Here is a 17569-nt window from a genome sequence, read left to right on the forward strand (position 1 = left end):
TCCATATCCTCCAACCATAGTCCATATCCTCCAACCATAGTTCATATCCTCCAACCATAGTCCATATCCTCCAACCATAGTCCATATCCTCCAACCATAGTCCATATCCTCCCACCATAGTGTCTATCCTCCAACCATAGTCCATATCCTCCCACCATAGTCCATATCCTCCAACCATAGTCCATATCCTCCAACCATAGTTCATATCCTCCAACCATAGTCCATATCCTCCAACCATAGTCCATATCCTCCAACCATAGTCCATATCCTCCAACCATAGTGTCTATCCTCCAACCATAGTGTCTATCCTCCAACCATAGTGTCTATCCTCCAACCATAGTGTCTATCCTCCAACCATAGTCCATATCCTCCAACCATAGTCCATATCCTCCAACCATAGTGTCTATCCTCCAACCATAGTCCATATCCTCCAACCATAGTGTCTATCCTCCAACCATAGTCCATATCCTCCAACCATAGTCCATATCCTCCAACCATAGTCCATATCCTCCAACCATAGTTCATATCCTCCAACCATAGTTCATATCCTCCAACCATAGTCCATATCCTCCAACCATAGTCCATATCCTCCAACCATAGTTCATATCCTCCAACCATAGTCCATATCCTCCAACCATAGTCCATATCCTCCAACCATAGTCCATATCCTCCAACCATAGTCCATATCCTCCAACCATAGTCCATATCCTCCAACCATAGTCCATATCCTCCAACCATAGTCATATCCTCCAACCATAGTGTCCTATCCTCCAACCATAGTGTCTATCCTCCAACCATAGTGGTCTATCCTCCAACCATAGTGCTCATTCCTCCAACCATAGTCCATATCCTCCACCATAGTCCATATCCTCCAACCATAGTGTCTATCCTCCAACCATAGTCCATATCCTCCAACCATAGTGTCTATCCTCCAACCATAGTCCATATCCTCCAACCATAGTCCATATCCTCCAACCATAGTCCATATCCTCCAACCATAGTTCATATCCTCCAACCATAGTTCATATCCTCCAACCATAGTCCATATCCTCCAACCATAGTCCATATCCTCCAACCATAGTCCATATCCTCCAACCATAGTCCATATCCTCCAACCATAGTCCATATCCTCCAACCATAGTCCATATCCTCCAACCATAGTCATATCCTCCAACCATAGTCCATATCCTCCAGCCATAGTTCATATCCTCCAACCATAGTCCATATCCTCCAACCATAGTGTCTATCCTCCAACCATAGTGTCTATCCTCCAACCATAGTGTCTATCCTCCAACCATAGTCCATATCCTCCAACCATAGTCCATATCCTCCAACCATAGTTCATATCCTCCAACCATAGTCCATATCCTCCAACCATAGTGTCTATCCTCCAACCATAGTTCATATCCTCCAACCATAGTGTCTATCCTCCAACCATAGTCCATATCCTCCAACCATAGTGTCTATCCTCCAACCATAGTCCATATCCTCCCACCATAGTCCATATCCTCCAACCATAGTCCATATCCTCCAACCATAGTTCATATCCTCCAACCATAGTCCATATCCTCCAACCATAGTCCATATCCTCCAACCATAGTCCATATCCTCCCACCATAGTGTCTATCCTCCAACCATAGTCCATATCCTCCCCACCATAGTCCATATCCTCCAACCATAGTCCATATCCTCCAACCATAGTGTCTATCCTCCAACCATAGTGTCTATCCTCCAACCATAGTGTCTATCCTCCAACCATAGTGTCTATCCTCCAACATAGTCCATATCCTCCAACCATAGTCCATATCCTCCAACCATAGTTCATATCCTCCAACCATAGTTCATATCCTCCAACCATAGTCCATATCCTCCAACCATAGTTCATATCCTCCAACCATAGTCCATATCCTCCAACCATAGTCCATATCCTCCAACCATAGTCCATATCCTCCAACCATAGTCCATATCCTCCCACCATAGTCCATATCCTCCAACCATAGTCCATATCCTCCAACCATAGTGTCTATCCTCCAACCATAGTGTCTATCCTCCAACCATAGTGTCTATCCTCCAACCATAGTGTCTATCCTCCAACCATAGTCATTCCACATAGTCTATCCTCAACCATAGTCCATATCCTCCAACCATAGTTCATATCCTCCAACCATAGTTCCATATCCTCCAACCATAGTTCATATCCTCCAACCATAGTGCCATATCCTCCAACCATAGTCCATATCCTCCAACCATAGTCCATATCCTCCAACCATAGTCCATATCCTCCAACCATAGTCCATATCCTCCAACCATAGTCCATATCCTCCCAACCATAGTCCATATCCTCCAACCATAGTCATATCCTCCAACCATAGTTCATATCCTCCACCATAGTCCATATCCTCCAAACCATAGTCCATATCCTCCAACCATAGTCCATATCCTCCAACCATAGTCCATATCCTCCAACCATAGTCCATATCCTCCAACCATAGTCCATATCCTCCAGCCATAGTTCATATCCTCCAACCATAGTCCATATCCTCCAACCATAGTCCATATCCTCCCAACCATAGTTCATATCCTCCAACCATAGTTCATATCCTCCAACCATAGTCCATATCCTCCAACCATAGTCCATATCCTCCAACCATAGTGTCTATCCTCCAACTATAGTGTCTATCCTCCAACCATAGTCCATATCCTCCAACCATAGTCCATATCCTCCAACCATAGTTCATATCCTCCAACCATAGTCCATATCCTCCAACCATAGTCCATATCCTCCAACCATAGTTCATATCCTCCAACCATAGTTCATATCCTCCAACCATAGTCCATATCCTCCAACCATAGTCCATATCCTCCAACCATAGTCCATATCCTCCAACCATAGTCCATATCCTCCAACCATAGTCCATATCCTCCAACCATAGTCCATATCCTCCAACCATAGTCCATATCCTCCAACCATAGTCCATATCCTCCAACCATAGTCCATATCCTCCAACCATAGTCCATATCCTCCAACCATAGTCCATATCCTCCAACCATAGTCCATATCCTCCAACCATAGTCCATATCCTCCAACCATAGTCCATATCCTCCAACCATAGTCCATATCCTCCAACCATAGTCCATATCCTCCAACCATAGTCCATATCCTCCAACCATAGTCCATATCCTCCAACCATAGTCCATATCCTCCAACCATAGTCCATATCCTCCAACCATAGTCCATATCCTCCAACCATAGTCATATCCTCCAACCATAGTCCATATCCTCCAACCATAGTCCATATCCTCCAACCATAGTCCATATCCTCCAACCATAGTTCATATCCTCCAACCATAGTTCATATCCTCCAACCATAGTCCATATCCTCCAACCATAGTCCATATCCTCCAACCATAGTTCATATCCTCCAACCATAGTCCATATCCTCCAACCATAGTCCATATCCTCCAACCATAGTCCATATCCTCCAACCATAGTCCATATCCTCCAACCATAGTCCATATCCTCCAACCATAGTCCATATCCTCCAACCATAGTGTCTATCCTCCAACCATAGTGTCTATCCTCCAACCATAGTGTCTATCCTCCAACCATAGTCCTATCCTCCAACCATAGTCCATATCCTCCAACCATAGTCCATATCCTCCAACCATAGTCCATATCCTCCAACCATAGTCCATATCCTCCAACCATAGTCCATATCCTCCAACCATAGTCCATATCCTCCAACCATAGTCCATATCCTCCAACCATAGTCCATATCCTCCAACCATAGTTCATATCCTCCAACCATAGTCCATATCCTCCAACCATAGTCCATATCCTCCAACCATAGTCCATATCCTCCAACCATAGTCCATATCCTCCAACCATAGTCCATATCCTCCAACCATAGTCCATATCCTCCAACCATAGTCCATATCCTCCAACCATAGTCCATATCCTCCAACCATAGTCCATATCCTCCAACCATAGTCCATATCCTCCAACCATAGTCCATATCCTCCAACCATAGTGTCTATCCTCCAACCATAGTCCATATCCTCCAACCATAGTCCATATCCTCCAACCATAGTGTCATATCCTCCAACCATAGTCCATATCCTCCAACCATAGTCCATATCCTCCAACCATAGTTCATATCCTCCAACCATAGTTCATATCCTCCAACCATAGTCCATATCCTCCAACCATAGTTCATATCCTCCAACCATAGTCCATATCCTCCAACCATAGTCCATATCCTCCAACCATAGTCCATATCCTCCAACCATAGTCCATATCCTCCAACCATAGTCCATATCCTCCAACCATAGTCCATATCCTCCAACCATAGTCCATATCCTCCAACCATAGTTCATATCCTCCAACCATAGTCCATATCCTCCAACCATAGTCCATATCCTCCAACCATAGTCCATATCCTCCAACCATAGTCCATATCCTCCAACCATAGTCCATATCCTCCAACCATAGTCCATATCCTCCACCATAGTTCATATCCTCCAACCATAGTCCATATCCTCCAACCATAGTCCATATCCTCCAACCATAGTTCATATCCTCCAACCATAGTTCATATCCTCCAACCATAGTCCATATCCTCCAACCATAGTCCATATCCTCCAACCATAGTGTCATATCCTCCAACCATAGTTCATATCCTCCAACCATAGTCCATATCCTCCAACCATAGTCCATATCCTCCAACCATAGTTCATATCCTCCAACCATAGTCCATATCCTCCAACCATAGTCCATATCCTCCAACCATAGTCCATATCCTCCAACCATAGTCCATATCCTCCAACCATAGTCCATATCCTCCAACCATAGTCCATATCCTCCAACCATAGTCATATCCTCCAACCATAGTCCATATCCTCCAACCATAGTCATATCCTCCAACCATAGTGTCATATCCTCCAACCATAGTCCATATCCTCCAACCATAGTCCATATCCTCCAACCATAGTCCATATCCTCCAACCATAGTTCATATCCTCCAACCATAGTCATATCCTCCAACCATAGTCCATATCCTCCAACCATAGTGTCATATCCTCCAACCATAGTTCATATCCTCCAACCATAGTCCATATCCTCCAACCATAGTCCATATCCTCCAACCATAGTTCATATCCTCCAACCATAGTCCATATCCTCCAACCATAGTCCATATCCTCCAACCATAGTCCATATCCTCCAACCATAGTCCATATCCTCCAACCATAGTCCATATCCTCCAACCATAGTGTCTATCCTCCAACCATAGTGTCTATCCTCCAACCATAGTGTCATATCCTCCAACCATAGTCCATATCCTCCAACCATAGTCCATATCCTCCAACCATAGTTCATATCCTCCAACCATAGTCCATATCCTCCAACCATAGTCCATATCCTCCAACCATAGTCCATATCCTCCAACCATAGTCCATATCCTCCAACCATAGTCCATATCCTCCAACCATAGTCATATCCTCCAACCATAGTCCATATCCTCCAACCATAGTCCATATCCTCCAACCATAGTCCATATCCTCCAACCATAGTCCATATCCTCCAACCATAGTCCATATCCTCCAACCATAGTCCATATCCTCCAACCATAGTCCATATCCTCCAACCATAGTTCATATCCTCCAACCATAGTCCATATCCTCCAACCATAGTTCATATCCTCCAACCATAGTCCATATCCTCCAACCATAGTCCATATCCTCCAACCATAGTCCATATCCTCCAACCATAGTTCTATCCTCCAACCATAGTGTCATATCCTCCAACCATAGTCCATATCCTCCAACCATAGTCCATATCCTCCAACCATAGTTCATATCCTCCAACCATAGTCCATATCCTCCAACCATAGTGTCATATCCTCCAACCATAGTTCATATCCTCCAACCATAGTGTCTATCCTCCAACCATAGTCCATATCCTCCAACCATAGTCCATATCCTCCAACCATAGTTCTATCCTCCAACCATAGTCCATATCCTCCAACCATAGTCCATATCCTCCAACCATAGTCCATATCCTCCAACCATAGTCCATATCCTCCAACCATAGTGTCATATCCTCCAACCATAGTCCATATCCTCCAACCATAGTGTCTATCCTCCAACCATAGTCCATATCCTCCAACCATAGTGTCTATCCTCCAACCATAGTGTCTATCCTCCAACCATAGTCCATATCCTCCAACCATAGTCCATATCCTCCAACCATAGTCATATCCTCCAACCATAGTTCATATCCTCCAACCATAGTCCATATCCTCCAACCATAGTGTCTATCCTCCAACCATAGTGTCTATCCTCCAACCATAGTGTCTATCCTCCAACCATAGTCCATATCCTCCAACCATAGTCCATATCCTCCAACCATAGTTCATATCCTCCAACCATAGTCCATATCCTCCAACCATAGTCCATATCCTCCAACCATAGTTCATATCCTCCAACCATAGTCCATATCCTCCAACCATAGTTCATATCCTCCAACCATAGTGTCTATCCTCCAACCATAGTCCATATCCTCCAACCATAGTGTCTATCCTCCAACCATAGTCCATATCCTCCAACCATAGTCCATATCCTCCAACCATAGTTCATATCCTCCAACCATAGTCCATATCCTCCAACCATAGTCCATATCCTCCAACCATAGTCCATATCCTCCAACCATAGTTCATATCCTCCAACCATAGTTCATATCCTCCAACCATAGTCCATATCCTCCAACCATAGTGTCTATCCTCCAACCATAGTTCATATCCTCCAACCATAGTCCATATCCTCCAACCATAGTGTCTATCCTCCAACCATAGTGTCTATCCTCCAACCATAGTGTCTATCCTCCAACCATAGTGTCTATCCTCCAACCATAGTCCATATCCTCCAACCATAGTCCATATCCTCCAACCATAGTGTCTATCCTCCAACCATAGTCCATATCCTCCAACCATAGTGTCTATCCTCCAACCATAGTCCATATCCTCCAACCATAGTCCATATCCTCCAACCATAGTCATATCCTCCAACCATAGTTCATATCCTCCAACCATAGTCCATATCCTCCAACCATAGTCCATATCCTCCAACCATAGTGTCTATCCTCCAACCATAGTGTCTATCCTCCAACCATAGTGTCTATCCTCCAACCATAGTGTCTATCCTCCAACCATAGTCCATATCCTCCAACCATAGTGTCTATCCTCCAACCATAGTCCATATCCTCCAACCATAGTCCATATCCTCCAACCATAGTCCATATCCTCCAACCATAGTCCATATCCTCCAACCATAGTTCATATCCTCCAACCATAGTCCATATCCTCCAACCATAGTCCATATCCTCCAACCATAGTCCATATCCTCCAACCATAGTCCATATCCTCCAACCATAGTCCATATCCTCCAACCATAGTGTCTATCCTCCAACCATAGTGTCTATCCTCCAACCATAGTTCATATCCTCCAACCATAGTCCATATCCTCCAACCATAGTGTCTATCCTCCAACCATAGTTCATATCCTCCAACCATAGTGTCTATCCTCCAACCATAGTCCATATCCTCCAACCATAGTGTCTATCCTCCAACCATAGTGTCTATCCTCCAACCATAGTGTCTATCCTCCAACCATAGTGTCTATCCTCCAACCATAGTCCATATCCTCCAACCATAGTCCATATCCTCCAACCATAGTCATATCCTCCAACCATAGTCCATATCCTCCAACCATAGTGTCTATCCTCCAACCATAGTCCATATCCTCCAACCATAGTCCATATCCTCCAACCATAGTCCATATCCTCCAACCATAGTTCATATCCTCCAACCATAGTCCATATCCTCCAACCATAGTCCATATCCTCCAACCATAGTCCATATCCTCCAACCATAGTCCATATCCTCCAACCATAGTTCATATCCTCCAACCATAGTTCATATCCTCCAACCATAGTCCATATCCTCCAACCATAGTGTCTATCCTCCAACCATAGTTCATATCCTCCAACCATAGTCCATATCCTCCAACCATAGTCCATATCCTCCAACCATAGTTCATATCCTCCAACCATAGTCCATATCCTCCAACCATAGTCCATATCCTCCAACCATAGTGTCTATCCTCCAACCATAGTGTCTATCCTCCAACCATAGTGTCTATCCTCCAACCATAGTCCATATCCTCCAACCATAGTCCATATCCTCCAACCATAGTCCATATCCTCCAACCATAGTCCATATCCTCCAACCATAGTCCATATCCTCCAACCATAGTCCATATCCTCCAACCATAGTCCATATCCTCCAACCATAGTCCATATCCTCCAACCATAGTCCATATCCTCCAACCATAGTCCATATCCTCCAACCATAGTTCATATCCTCCAACCATAGTTCATATCCTCCAACCATAGTCCATATCCTCCAACCATAGTGTCTATCCTCCAACCATAGTTCATATCCTCCAACCATAGTGTCTATCCTCCAACCATAGTCCATATCCTCCAACCATAGTCCTATCCTCCAACCATAGTCCATATCCTCCAACCATAGTCCATATCCTCCAACCATAGTCCATATCCTCCAACCATAGTCCATATCCTCCAACCATAGTCCATATCCTCCAACCATAGTCCATATCCTCCAACCATAGTCCATATCCTCCAACCATAGTCCATATCCTCCAACCATAGTGTCTATCCTCCAACCATAGTGTCTATCCTCCAACCATAGTGTCTATCCTCCAACCATAGTCCATATCCTCCAACCATAGTCCATATCCTCCAACCATAGTCCATATCCTCCAACCATAGTCCATATCCTCCAACCATAGTCCATATCCTCCAACCATAGTCCATATCCTCCAACCATAGTCCATATCCTCCAACCATAGTCCATATCCTCCAACCATAGTGTCTATCCTCCAACCATAGTCCATATCCTCCAACCATAGTCCATATCCTCCAACCATAGTCCATATCCTCCAACCATAGTGTCTATCCTCCAACCATAGTGTCTATCCTCCAACCATAGTGTCTATCCTCCAACCATAGTGTCTATCCTCCAACCATAGTCCATATCCTCCAACCATAGTCCATATCCTCCAACCATAGTTCATATCCTCCAACCATAGTTCATATCCTCCAACCATAGTCCATATCCTCCAACCATAGTCATATCCTCCAACCATAGTCCATATCCTCCAACCATAGTCCATATCCTCCAACCATAGTCCATATCCTCCAACCATAGTCCATATCCTCCCACCATAGTCCATATCCTCCAACCATAGTTCATATCCTCCAACCATAGTTCATATCCTCCAACCATAGTTCATATCCTCCAACCATAGTCCATATCCTCCAACCATAGTGTCTATCCTCCAACCATAGTTCATATCCTCCAACCATAGTGTCTATCCTCCAACCATAGTCCATATCCTCCAACCATAGTGTCTATCCTCCAACCATAGTCCATATCCTCCAACCATAGTCCATATCCTCCAACCATAGTCCATATCCTCCAACCATAGTCCATATCCTCCAACCATAGTTCATATCCTCCAACCATAGTCCATATCCTCCAACCATAGTCCATATCCTCCAACCATAGTCCATATCCTCCACCATAGTGTCTATCCTCCAACCATAGTCCATATCCTCCCACCATAGTCCATATCCTCCAACCATAGTCCATATCCTCCAACCATAGTGTCTATCCTCCAACCATAGTGTCTATCCTCCAACCATAGTGTCTATCCTCCAACCATAGTGTCTATCCTCCAACCATAGTCCATATCCTCCAACCATAGTCCATATCCTCCAACCATAGTTCATATCCTCCAACCATAGTCCATATCCTCCAACCATAGTTCATATCCTCCAACCATAGTTCATATCCTCCAACCATAGTCCATATCCTCCAACCATAGTTCATATCCTCCAACCATAGTCATATCCTCCAACCATAGTCCATATCCTCCAACCATAGTGTCTATCCTCCAACCATAGTCCATATCCTCCAACCATAGTCCATATCCTCCAACCATAGTTCATATCCTCCAACCATAGTCCATATCCTCCAACCATAGTCCATATCCTCCAACCATAGTCCATATCCTCCAACCATAGTCCATATCCTCCAACCATAGTTCATATCCTCCAACCATAGTCCATATCCTCCAACCATAGTGTCTATCCTCCAACCATAGTGTCTATCCTCCAACCATAGTCCATATCCTCCAACCATAGTCCATATCCTCCAACCATAGTGTCTATCCTCCAACCATAGTCCATATCCTCCAACCATAGTCCATATCCTCCAACCATAGTTCATATCCTCCAACCATAGTCCATATCCTCCAACCATAGTCCATATCCTCCCACCATAGTGTCTATCCTCCAACCATAGTGTCTATCCTCCAACCATAGTGTCTATCCTCCAACCATAGTCCATATCCTCCAACCATAGTCCATATCCTCCAACCATAGTTCATATCCTCCAACCATAGTCCATATCCTCCAACCATAGTCCATATCCTCCAACCATAGTTCATATCCTCCAACCATAGTCCATATCCTCCAACCATAGTCCATATCCTCCAACCATAGTGTCTATCCTCCAACCATAGTGTCTATCCTCCAACCATAGTGTCTATCCTCCAACCATAGTCCATATCCTCCAACCATAGTCCATATCCTCCAACCATAGTGTCTATCCTCCAACCATAGTGTCTATCCTCCAACCATAGTCCATATCCTCCAACCATAGTCCATATCCTCCAACCATAGTCCATATCCTCCAACCATAGTCCATATCCTCCAACCATAGTCCATATCCTCCAACCATAGTCCATATCCTCCAACCATAGTTCATATCCTCCAACCATAGTTCATATCCTCCAACCATAGTCCATATCCTCCAACCATAGTGTCTATCCTCCAACCATAGTTCATATCCTCCAACCATAGTGTCTATCCTCCAACCATAGTCCATATCCTCCAACCATAGTGCCTATCCTCCAACCATAGTCCATATCCTCCCACCATAGTCCATATCCTCCAACCATAGTCCATATCCTCCAACCATAGTTCATATCCTCCAACCATAGTCCATATCCTCCAACCATAGTCCATATCCTCCAACCATAGTCCATATCCTCCAACCATAGTCCATATCCTCCAACCATAGTCCATATCCTCCAACCATAGTCCATATCCTCCAACCATAGTGTCTATCCTCCAACCATAGTGTCTATCCTCCAACCATAGTCCATATCCTCCAACCATAGTCCATATCCTCCAACCATAGTTCATATCCTCCAACCATAGTTCATATCCTCCAACCATAGTCCATATCCTCCAACCATAGTGTCTATCCTCCAACCATAGTTCATATCCTCCAACCATAGTGTCTATCCTCCAACCATAGTCCATATCCTCCAACCATAGTTCATATCCTCCAACCATAGTCCATATCCTCCACCATAGTCCATATCCTCCAACCATAGTCCATATCCTCCAACCATAGTCCATATCCTCCAACCATAGTCCATATCCTCCAACCATAGTCCATATCCTCCAACCATAGTTCATATCCTCCAACCATAGTCCATATCCTCCAACCATAGTCCATATCCTCCAACCATAGTCCATATCCTCCAACCATAGTCCATATCCTCCAACCATAGTCCATATCCTCCAACCATAGTCCATATCCTCCAACCATAGTCCATATCCTCCAACCATAGTTCATATCCTCCAACCATAGTCCATATCCTCCAACCATAGTCCATATCCTCCAACCATAGTCCATATCCTCCCACCATAGTCCATATCCTCCAACCATAGTGTCTATCCTCCAACCATAGTCATATCCTCCAACCATAGTGTCTATCCTCCAACCATAGTCCATATCCTCCAACCATAGTCCATATCCTCCAACCATAGTCCATATCCTCCAACCATAGTTCATATCCTCCAACCATAGTTCATATCCTCCAACCATAGTCCATATCCTCCAACCATAGTCCATATCCTCCAACCATAGTCCATATCCTCCAACCATAGTGTCTATCCTCCAACCATAGTCCATATCCTCCCACCATAGTCCATATCCTCCAACCATAGTCCATATCCTCCAACCATAGTGTCTATCCTCCAACCATAGTCCATATCCTCCAACCATAGTCCATATCCTCCAACCATAGTTCATATCCTCCAACCATAGTCCATATCCTCCACCATAGTCCACATCCTCCAACCATAGTTCATATCCTCCAACCATAGTCCATATCCTCCACCATAGTCCATATCCTCCCACCATAGTGTCTATCCTCCAACCATAGTGTCTATCCTCCAACCATAGTGGTCTATCCTCCAACCATAGTCCATATCCTCCAACCATAGTCCATATCCTCCAACCATAGTGTCTATCCTCCAAACCATAGTGTCTATCCTCCAACCATAGTCCATATCCTCCAACCATAGTCCATATCCTCCAACCATAGTCCATATCCTCCAACCATAGTCCATATCCTCCAACCATAGTCCATATCCTCCAACCATAGTCCATATCCTCCAGCCATAGTTCATATCCTCCAACCATAGTTCATATCCTCCAACCATAGTCCATATCCTCCAACCATAGTGTCTATCCTCCAACCATAGTTCATATCCTCCAAACCATAGGTCTATCCTCCAACCATAGTCCATATCCTCCAACCATAGTGCCTATCCTCCAACCATAGTCCATATCCTCCCACCATAGTCCATATCCTCCAACCATAGTCCATATCCTCCAACCATAGTTCATATCCTCCAACCATAGTCCATATCCTCCAACCATAGTCCATATCCTCCAACCATAGTCCATATCCTCCAACCATAGTCCATATCCTCCAACCATAGTCCATATCCTCCAACCATAGTCCATATCCTCCCACCATACGTGTCTATCCTCCAACCATAGTGTCTATCCTCCAACCATAGTCCATATCCTCCAAACCATAGTCCATATCCTCCACCATAGTTCATATCCTCCAACCATAGTTCATATCCTCCAACCATAGTCCATATCCTCCAACCATAGTGTCTATCCTCCAACCATAGTTCATATCCTCCAACCATAGTGTCTATCCTCCAACCATAGTCCATATCCTCCAACCATAGTTCATATCCTACAACCATAGTCCCATATCCTCCACCATAGTCCATATCCTCCCACCATAGTCCATATCCTCCCACCATAGTCCATATCCTCCCACCATAGTCCATATCCTCCAACCATAGTCCATATCCTCCAACCATAGTTTCATATCCTCCAACCATAGTCCATATCCTCCAACCATAGTCCATATCCTCCCACCATAGTCCATATCCTCCAACCATAGTCCATATCCTCCAACCATAGTTCATATCCTCCAACCATAGTCCATATCCTCCAACCATAGTCCATATCCTCCCACCATAGTCCATATCCTCCAACCATAGTGTCTATCCTCCAACCATAGTCATATCCTCCAACCATAGTGTCTATCCTCCAACCATAGTCCATATCCTCCCACCATAGTCCATATCCTCCAACCATAGTCCATATCCTCCCAACCATAGTTCATATCCTCCAACCATAGTTCATATCCTCCAACCATAGTCCATATCCTCCAACCATAGTCCATATCCTCCAACCATAGTCCATATCCTCCACCATAGTGTCTATCCTCCAACCATAGTCCATATCCTCCCACCATAGTCCATATCCTCCAACCATAGTCCATATCCTCCAACCATAGTCCATATCCTCCCACCATAGTGTCTATCCTCCAACCATAGTGTCTATCCTCCAACCATAGTCCATATCCTCCAACCATAGTCCATATCCTCCAACCATAGTTCATATCCTCCAACCATAGTTCATATCCTCCAACCATAGTCCATATCCTCCAACCATAGTGTCTATCCTCCAACCATAGTTCATATCCTCCAACCATAGTGTCTATCCTCCAACCATAGTCCATATCCTCCAACCATAGTTCATATCCTACAACCATAGTCCATATCCTCCCACCATAGTCCATATCCTCCCACCATAGTCCATATCCTCCCACCATAGTCCATATCCTCCCACCATAGTCCATATCCTCCAACCATAGTCCATATCCTCCAACCATAGTTCATATCCTCCAACCATAGTCCATATCCTCCAACCATAGTCCATATCCTCCCACCATAGTCCATATCCTCCAACCATAGTCCATATCCTCCAACCATAGTTCATATCCTCCAACCATAGTCCATATCCTCCAACCATAGTCCATATCCTCCCACCATAGTCCATATCCTCCAACCATAGTGTCTATCCTCCAACCATAGGTCATATCCTCCAACCATAGTGTCTATCCTCCAACCATAGTCCATATCCTCCCACCATAGTCCATATCCTCCAACCATAGTCCATATCTCCAACCATAGTTCATATCCTCCAACCATAGTTCATATCCTCCAACCATAGTCCATATCCTCCAACCATAGTCCATATCCTCCAACCATAGTCCATATCCTCCCACCATAGTGTCTATCCTCCAACCATAGTCCATATCCTCCCACCATAGTCCATATCCTCCAACCATAGTCCATATCCTCCAACCATAGTGTCTATCCTCCAACCATAGTGTCTATCCTCCAACCATAGTGTCTATCCTCCAACCATAGTGTCTATCCTCCAACCATAGTCCATATCCTCCAACCATAGTCCATATCCTCCAACCATAGTTCATATCCTCCAACCATAGTCCATATCCTCCAACCATAGTTCATATCCTCCAACCATAGTTCATATCCTCCAACCATAGTCCATATCTTCCAACCATAGTTCATATCCTCCAACCATAGTTCATATCCTCCAACCATAGTCCATATCCTCCAACCATAGTGTCTATCCTCCAACCATAGTCCATATCCTCCAACCATAGTCCATATCCTCCAACCATAGTTCATATCCTCCAACCATAGTCCATATCCTCCAACCATAGTCCATATCCTCCAACCATAGTCCATATCCTCCAACCATAGTCCATATCCTCCAACCATAGTTCATATCCTCCAACCATAGTCCATATCCTCCAACCATAGTGTCTATCCTCCAACCATAGTGTCTATCCTCCAACCATAGTCCATATCCTCCAACCATAGTCCATATCCTCCAACCATAGTGTCTATCCTCCAACCATAGTCCATATCCTCCAACCATAGTCCATATCCTCCAACCATAGTTCATATCCTCCAACCATAGTCCATATCCTCCAACCATAGTCCATATCCTCCCACCATAGTGTCTATCCTCCAACCATAGTGTCTATCCTCCAACCATAGTGTCTATCCTCCAACCATAGTCCATATCCTCCAACCATAGTCCATATCCTCCAACCATAGTTCATATCCTCCAACCATAGTCCATATCCTCCAACCATAGTCCACATCCTCCAACCATAGTTCATATCCTCCAACCATAGTCCATATCCTCCAACCATAGTCCATATCCTCCCACCATAGTGGTCTATCCTCCAACCATAGTGTCTATCCTCCAACCATAGTGTCTATCCTCCAACCATAGTCCATATCCTCCAACCATAGTCCATATCCTCCAACCATAGTGTCTATCCTCCAACCATAGTGTCTATCCTCCAACCATAGTCCATATCCTCCAACCATAGTCCATATCCTCCAACCATAGTTCATATCCTCCAACCATAGTCCATATCCTCCAACCATAGTCCATATCCTCCAACCATAGTTCATATCCTCCAACCATAGTCCATATCCTCCAACCATAGTCCATATCCTCCAACCATAGTCCATATCCTCCAACCATAGTCCATATCCTCCAACCATAGTCCATATCCTCCAACCATAGTCCATATCCTCCAACCATAGTCCATATCCTCCAGCCATAGTTCATATCCTCCAACCATAGTTCATATCCTCCAACCATAGTCCATATCCTCCAACCATAGTGTCTATCCTCCAACCATAGTGTCTATCCTCCAACCATAGTCCATATCCTCCAACCATAGTCCATATCCTCCAACCATAGTCCATATCCTCCAACCATAGTCCATATCCTCCAACCATAGTCCATATCCTCCAACCATAGTCCATATCCTCCAACCATAGTCCATATCCTCCAGCCATAGTTCATATCCTCCAACCATAGTTCATATCCTCCAACCATAGTCCATATCCTCCAACCATAGTTCATATCCTCCAACCATAGTGTCTATCCTCCAACCATAGTCCATATCCTCCAACCATAGTGTCTATCCTCCAACCATAGTCCATATCCTCCCACCATAGTCCATATCCTCCAACCATAGTCCATATCCTCCAACCATAGTTCATATCCTCCAACCATAGTCCATATCCTCCAACCATAGTCCATATCCTCCAACCATAGTCCATATCCTCCAACCATAGTCCATATCCTCCAACCATAGTCCATATCCTCCAACCATAGTCCATATCCTCCAACCATAGTTCATATCCTCCAACCATAGTCCATATCCTCCAACCATAGTCCATATCCTCCAACCATAGTCCATATCCTCCAGCCATAGTTCATATCCTCCAACCATAGTTCATATCCTCCAACCATAGTCCATATCCTCCAGCCATAGTTCATATCCTCCAACCATAGTTCATATCCTCCAACCATAGTCCATATCCTCCAACCATAGTGTCTATCCTCCAACCATAGTCCATATCCTCCAACCATAGTCCATATCCTCCAACCATAGTCCATATCCTCCAACCATAGTCCATATCCTCCAACCATAGTCCATATCCTCCAACCATAGTCCATATCCTCCAACCATAGTCCATATCCTCCAACCATAGTCCATATCCTCCAACCATAGTCCATATCCTCCAACCATAGTCCATATCCTCCAGCCATAGTTCATATCCTCCAACCATAGTTCATATCCTCCAACCATAGTCCATATCCTCCAACCATAGTGTCTATCCTCCAACCATAGTTCATATCCTCCAACCATAGTGTCTATCCTCCAACCATAGTCCATATCCTCCAACCATAGTGTCTATCCTCCAACCATAGTCCATATCCTCCCACCATAGTCCATATCCTCCAACCATAGTCCATATCCTCCAACCATAGTTCATATCCTCCAACCATAGTCCATATCCTCCAACCATAGTCCATATCCTCCAACCATAGTCCATATCCTCCAACCATAGTCCATATCCTCCAACCATAGTCCATATCCTCCAACCATAGTCCATATCCTCCAACCATAGTCCATATCCTCCAACCATAGTCCATATCCTCCAACCATAGTGTCTATCCTCCAACCATAGTGTCTATCCTCCAACCATAGTGTCTATCCTCCAACCATAGTGTCTATCCTCCAGCCATAGTCCATATCCTCCAACCATAGTCCATATCCTCCAACCATAGTGTCTATCCTCCAACCATAGTCCATATCCTCCAACCATAGTGTCTATCCTCCAACCATAGTCCAT

The sequence above is a fragment of the Oncorhynchus kisutch genome, linkage group LG3 (assembly GCF_002021735.2).
Source record: "Oncorhynchus kisutch isolate 150728-3 linkage group LG3, Okis_V2, whole genome shotgun sequence".
Classification (NCBI taxonomy): domain Eukaryota; kingdom Metazoa; phylum Chordata; class Actinopteri; order Salmoniformes; family Salmonidae; genus Oncorhynchus; species Oncorhynchus kisutch.